The sequence below is a fragment of the Equus caballus genome, chromosome X (genome assembly GCF_041296265.1).
Source record: "Equus caballus isolate H_3958 breed thoroughbred chromosome X, TB-T2T, whole genome shotgun sequence".
Classification (NCBI taxonomy): domain Eukaryota; kingdom Metazoa; phylum Chordata; class Mammalia; order Perissodactyla; family Equidae; genus Equus; species Equus caballus.
The window spans coordinates 133987612-133995319 of NC_091715.1; positions in this window are offsets into that span (position 1 = coordinate 133987612).

A 7708-nucleotide genomic window follows, 5' to 3' on the forward strand; every position below is an offset into this window, starting at 1 on the left:
TGAATTCCTTTAAGTTTTTGGGTGGGCCATGCTCTTTATCACTTCCATTACTTGCACATGCTATTAGTCCTTTTGCTTGCAATTCTCTTTTGCTCTTGGTCAATAGGAACTCTTAATTATCCTATAAAGGCAGCTTAAATGCCACCTCCTCTAGAAAACTCACCTTGACTTACTTGGGAACTGGTTGAGCGCTTCCTTCTCTCTATATCTGTAGATCCACACCTGTTTGTCTAAAACAGTGTTTATCACATGGTTTATCTCAAATTATTTATGTGTTTGTTCCCCCTTCTAAACTGTGGACCAGAAGGACTGTAAATGTGCTCTATTCATCTGTTTATCCTTAATGCTTAGCATACAACCTGGCCAATAGTAGCTGTTCAAAAGAATGAATAAATAATATCTCAACTAAGTATAATATCAAAGCCAGGCTACTTTCTCTTGCTCTGTAATGAAATATATATCTTCCAAATTGGTACCCAAGCTAAATTTCAGGGATAGTAAACGATAGTGTTAAACACAGGGGCTCTGGAGTCAAACTTCCGGGATTAAAATTTTATCTCTGCCACTTACCCTAACCTTCTGGATCTCATTTTTCTCATCTTTGAACTGCTAATAAGGTTATCTATCTCATAGTGTTGCTTCAAAGATTAAATTAGATAATAGGTACATATTCAAAAAAAGTTGCTATTTCTAAAGGTCAAATTTCATTGTGTATTTTCTCTACTTAAAATTATTATTTACCCCTCCCACACATACATCCCATGCTCCAGGTACACTAATAAAACTGTTGCTAATAATTTTATTAGCTCATATTTATTTACTATGTTCAGGGAACAATTTAAGTGATTTTTATGCATTGTTTTTTCATTCATTTATGCATTCAACAGATCATTGTTGAGCACCTGTTTGGGGTCAGGCACTGTTCTAGACATTAGTGATACAGCAGTGAACAAACAGACTAAACTCTTTTTTTCTCTGCTATCATGTAGCTTACATTCTAGTGAAGGGAGACAGACAATAAGCAAAAATAAATAAACTAAATATATACTATGTTAGATGGCAGCAAATACAATGGAGGAAATAATGCAGAAATTTGGGGATCACAGGGTAATGAGGGGATGCTGTTTTAAATAAGAAGTCAAGGAAGGTCTCACTGGAAAGGTAGTATTTGAGAAAAAAATTAGAGAAGGTGAGAGAACAAGTCATGTGGATATTTGAGGAAAAAAGAATGTATAAATGAAAAACAGGTGCAGAGGTCTTGAGGCAGGAATGTGCTTGTTTTACTCAAAGAACCACAAGGAGGTCATACTGACTAGAGAAGAGTAAGAAAGAGACACAGTAGTAGAAGCTAAGGTCACAGAAGTAGCAGGGTTTAGATCATATAGAATGTACCTTGAATGAGCTGGAAACCCTTTGCTAGTTTTGAGTGCAGGTGTAATGTGATGAATTTTTAAGAGATCATTCTGGAAGCTGTGTGCAGAATAAACTGTAGATAGCAGTGGTGGCAGATACATCAATTAGGAGTCTACTTCAATAATCCAAGTGAGAGAGAAAAGTATTTTGAAGGAGAACCTACAGAATGTGCTGATTAATTGGATTTGGGGTATGATAAAAGGAAGGAGTCAAATATAGTAATGATAATAATAGATAATGCATATCATACTTATTATGTATCCAACGCTTCTAAAGTTTTTTTGTAAATATTAGGTCATTTGGCCCTCAGAAAAGATGAGGAAACAGTTCCTGGCACATATGGGTAATCAATGTTTACTGATTGGGTCACAGGGAGGATAAATAACTTGCCCATACTGTGCAACTAGTAAGTAAGGAAACCAGCACTCAAATATAGGCAGTCTGGCTATGGCATCCATGATTTTAACAACTACACAATGGTTGGATGGCTCCAAAGCTTTTGGTTAAACTAATTGGAGAGAAGGATCATGGAGATACAAATGTGGGAGTCAATAGTGTACTGAGGCAGAATGAAATCACCTACGGAGTGAGTATACATAGAGAAGATAAGAGGTCTAAGACTGAACTGCCAGAAACTCCAACATTTACAGTTCTGGAAGGTGAAGATGAGTCAGCAGAGGAGACTGCTAAGGTATAGCCAAAGAGGTGGGAGAAAATCCAGGTGAGTGTAGGGTCCTGAAACCCAAGTGAAGAATATCTTTCAAAGACAGGTGGGTGATCAACTGGGCCAAATGATACTGATATATCAAGTAAGATGAGATCTATGACTTGAACAGTAGATTTTGCAACCTTGAAAAGAGCAATTTCTATGGAGTGGGAAGTGAGTTCCAAAAGAGAAATGGAAGAGAGGAACTGGAAACAGTGAGTATAGAAAGTGCTTTCGAGGAATCCTGTTACAGATGCCAGAGAAAAAGTGCAGCGGGTTCAATAGAGGTTCTGTTTATGTTTTCCTTTAAGATACAAGGTATGCTTCTTTGCTGATGGAAATGATATATTAAAGAGGAATAACCTGATGATGTACTAGCGAGTGAGGGTAGTTTCTAGTCTCAAGTCCTTGAATATATCTGAGAGGCTGCGATCTAGTGTACACAAACAGAGAATTTAGTTAAAACTGTGGTTCCCATCAGTAGCCATAATTTTCCAAAGGGCCATTTTGGAAATGTTGTGATGGCATGTTTTATTTTCTAGTGTGGTCATGCTTGAACATTTACATATTGAAATACAGTTTTTAAAAAAATTACTTTTTTACAGATCTTCTTTATTTTATATTTAATAAATTGTGCCACATCTGTGGCAGTCTTCCTCCATTTTTTATATGTGGGATGCTGCCACAGCATGGTTTGATGAATGATGTATAGGTCAGTGCCTGGGATCCAAACCTGTGGACCCCTGGCCCCTGAAGTGGAGCACGCAAATTTAACCACAAGGGCCCGCCTCTTGTATTGATTTTTTGGGAAACTATGTATGTAAGTAGTTTATGAATTTTATTTCAGAATAGTAAGGAGAACCACCCTAGACCAATTAAATATGGCTCTCTGAGCCAGAAGCAATAGCACAGGTATGTTTTCAAATGGTCCCTGGTGGATTGTAATATGCAGCCAAGATCCTCTAACTGATAGCAAACCTCAGAGGCAGATACTATTATTATTATTATGTTATTATTATTATGTTACATATGGGAAAACTAAGGCTCAAAGTGGTTAAGCTGTTTGTCCAAGGTACTATTTGTAAATGACAGAGCCCAGTAGTGAGACCAGGCAGTCTGTCTACAGAACCCACTATTCTACTCCACCTCCCCAATTTTCTTGCTGTTGTCAGAATTCAAAAAGTACTTTTGTCTCTCTGTACCCTTTCACATACTCTTTCCTTTGCTTGGATTACTTTACCCTTTTTTTTCTTCTCTCTACCTTTCCAAGTCCTTGTAGGCTTCACATTTTTTAGGATTTATAATTATATTATGTTTTATATGTAATCTCCATATCAATATATCTCTATATCTATCTGTCTATCCATCATTTATGTATCTCTCAGGCTCTAGAATCAGAGATATCTGGGTTTGAATCCTCACTCTGCCACTTCCTAGCTATGTGACCTCTGGAGGTGAGTTAACCTTTCTAAACTTTAGTTTGCTCATCTTTGAATTGGAGACAATAATAACACTTACTTTCCTCTAGAATTGAGAAGTTTAGAGCTAGAGAACTGATAGGATACCAGATAAGGTTTCAGTGTGAATGCGTGAGCAGTAATGGCCTTCTTTCATACCTCATAAAAAGGTTTAGTCAAGCATGACTCAAGATCACTTGGGAAACTAGAATAAGAGCCAAGATTAAATGACATTTTAGGCTCCCTAAACTATGATGAGTGACTCCACCACCACTCAACCCCCAATTAATCCCAAAGAACAAAATTAGGAGGGACGTTCACAAGGCTCTAAGGTCAATCTCCATCGACTGGGCTAGAAGTCATGCTATCTAAAATCCTGAGAAAACAACACAGGAGTTAATCCAAGCAAAAGGAATTGAATTGAGTGCTTAGCCTTCTCTATACTCACAATGGGTGATTATATTTAGAAACCACATATTTTTCTTTCTTTGTTGTTTCAAGTGGACCAGCAAGTGTTTAAGATGATCAGACCAGACTTGACCTTGGTAGAAAGCATATTGGAGGGGGTTCCCATACTGCATCTGCCACTAATAACTGTGTGATCTTAAAAATATTATTTACCCTTTCTGAGTTTTATTTGTCTCTTCTGTAAAATGAAGGCATTGGGTTAGATGCTCTCTCAATTACTATATTTTATAACTTTACAATGATCTGAAAAGCTAAGCTCTCGTGATTGAGAAGATCATATCATCTCAGGGTAAAAACACATCCCTTCTTGTATTTAAAGGTAGTCACAGAAAGGGCAAGCCCTCACTCAGTTGTGCATTTTATTTTCTTACACTCCTTACATCAGTCAGAATGCCTAAGGGTAATACTACATGAAAATTGCTTAGTGCTTTGCTACTTACAAGAATTTCATTTGCTGTTTATGGAAACGCCATAACACAGATAGTGCAGGTATAATCATACACATTTTTAAAATGAGCACAGTAAAGCTCAGAGAGGAGTAAGAGACTTATTCAACGTAACCCAATTAAAAAAGAAAAAGAGAACCAAAACATAAATCAAGGTTTTGTAATGATAGAACTTCCCTGAAGAAACTCCCCTACATCACGCACTGACTTTTGTTTTTTCTAGAAATAATTGTAATATTGGATTCTTTGAAAGGATGCTAGAACCACGTTCTGGGATCCATGAGAAAAAGGGATGATACTGTTTGTGTAAACTCAGCAGTGTGAGCTGCCTGTGGCTGCCGAGAGAGCAGGAGTGATGCTAACAGTCACAAGGAGATGCCTACTGCCCCAATCTGTTTGCTCTTTCCCCTCTACGGGATGTTGAGAGATCCCCAAACTCAAGTAGTGTTCTACATGGAGACACTCATCAGACAATATCTGACTTAGTCATATTAAAAATAGGCATTCTAGCTCATCCATACTTGGGTACACACCTATTTTGCTTAAAAAGCGATAACACAACTTGTCAACTGAATGAACTTAATGTAGAAATTTCTTCGTTTGCTGGATTACCACATTGGGAAAATATTTTATATTTTTAATGAGTGGGCAGAAGTTAATCGGGAAACATGGAGTGATCAGAGAAGCTACTCAACGTGTCTCTAGGTTTAGCACCAGTTGCCTCTGTATGTCCTATCTGTGTTTTGTGGGTGCCAAATACTCAAGTCCGGGCCATGGCTCAGCCTCTTCTCTCTAAGTAGGGAGAACATAAGACCCTCTGCCCTATACCCAGCACTTTCAGCACATCCCTGCTATCTTCTCATCAATGTAGGCCAGTGATTCTCAACCTGGGAGTGATTTTGCCCCGCAGGGAACATTTGCCAATATCTGGAGACATTTTTGGGTTGTTATAATTGGGGGGTGGGTACTACTGATATTAATGGTCAAACGTCTGGGATGTTGCCAAATACATTATATGGTGCACGACAACCCCCAACGGCAAAGAATTGTCTGGCCCTAAATGTCAATGGTGCTGAGAATGGAAACTGGTGTAGGCTGCAACCTTCCTGGATTTAGCTTAGGCTGGGGTGTAGTGGTAGGACAGACTGCCTCAGGGTTTATAGGACACACAGAAATTTGAGTGGGAATAATTGGGGATACTGATCTGAGGTTAAAGGCCAGGAGAGTCAGAAGGTGACTGGCCTAAGAAGAGCTAAGCAAAATCCCCGTCTCTCCTATATTGCTGCCAGGAAAAGAAGAGGGTAGCAAAACCTGCAGCAATAGTCACCTGGTATGATAGTGGCCAATGAGAAGCTGTTGCTAGGGAGGAAATGTAACGCATAGTAATGAGCATAATTTTTTAAAAAAAAGGAATTCCCAGACCTATGACCATTATCAAGCTCTTTTTTCTCCTGGCGTCTTCAAGCTTTCTAGGCTGTTTCTACTGGGAAGAGACAACTTAAAAGTTTCTTTCCCTGTCCCTTCTCTCTCTGGCTCTTAGCTGTTTGTTTCTCCTTCCCCCTCTAAGAAAATAAAATTGATGCTAGCTACGTTAGGCCTCCAAAGTGAAGTGAGTGTGAAAATCTCTCATCACTTATATAGGCTCATAGCTTGTGGAGACCAAGAGATCAGTCACGTTCTTGTGATGGTGGGAAAGTGCGATGGCAAGGCACACCAGGTTGCAGACTTATGATGGAAAAGGAAGCCAACATGCAGTCCCCTGGGAAGTCTGCCCACTAGACGCTAGCCTGACTTGGGGGATGCAGTCAAGCTAACCCTAGAATCAAACTCACTTAGCTACATGGAAAGACTAATGTTAAAATCTTATCTATTGGTAAAGAGGTCAGAGTCTTCCGTGATATACAAAATGTATTCTGAATGGAGATTACCTACCAGAGACAGTTAGTCATCTGTTAGATGATTCTCCAAAAATAACACTGAAACTTAAACATAAATACTCTTTTTTTTTTGTAAATCCTCAGGAAGGCTAATACATTAAACCCTGCCAGTCATTTACATACCCACATATGACTGGCTTTATCAGCTCAACTCTGGAAAGCACATTGGGATTTGCTTTTTGTCACTGAAGGCATATTTTGATAGAGTTGATTTAGAGCTGCTGGTGACAAGGAAAGATAATTAGTGGTCATATGACTTAGAAGTCTAAGAATATTATGATGGTAGCAAAGTGGAATTGTAGGACAAGCTAGGCTTCTGGCTCCTGGAGAATCGAGAAGTCAAAATGCAGGCAGTCTGCTTGGAAGTGTGCCTGCTGGTTTTGCTAGCCTGACCTATGTGGATTAAGCTGGCCAGAAGTGTAATTGGCTATTCCAGGAAAAAAGCAAAATAATTTGATTAAAATAAATAATGGTATAGAACTGAGGTCATCTCCATTCTACCATAATAGAAATGGGCAACCAATGACCACTTAAAAGACAATGAGACAATTATCTATTAAAATGAAAATTCTGCCTCCACTTTCACTAGATAAACAAATAAACAAGCAAGCAAATAAATAAATCAAAGAGGCTAACGACTAGCAAATACATAGCAAACAAAAAAGAGCTTTTGTAGGCTAACATATTAAGCTCTTTATGTCATTCAGATAGTTCCAAATGACTTGACTTTGGCACATTTCCCCCATTATGTTGATTTTGTATTTTGCCAATAAAGGCAAGTTAGTTTAAGAACACGGGGACAGTAGGTACACTGGGTGAGCTAGACCAAACCACAAAGGCTGCAGATTCAAAGAATAGTGGTAATGACAACTCAAATGTGGCTTATGTTACCTTTACATGGGTTTCCTACAGAACCTGCAAACAGGCAATGCATAAGATGTACAAAAGGCCGAGGCTGCAAGTCTGTGGGCCAGGAACTCTGAGGAATTCCTGTTTCTCATAAAGGCACACTTGAGCATGGTAATCATGGCAGCTGTGAAATGAGGAATTAGACAGAATTTGATTCTTCATTGCTTACAGGCTGCCAAGACCACCACGTCATCTTGACTTGTGAGCTCACAGCTTTTTATACAGATTAAGCTTTCAGCTTGCAGGCATAGAGAAAGGAACACTTCATCATTCACGGGGTCTGTGCTCTTAACTATATATGAAAATTTGTGCTAGGCCCATTATAGACTCACTTGTTCTGTTTCTTTCTGTGCTAGGAGACCTACTCCAGGG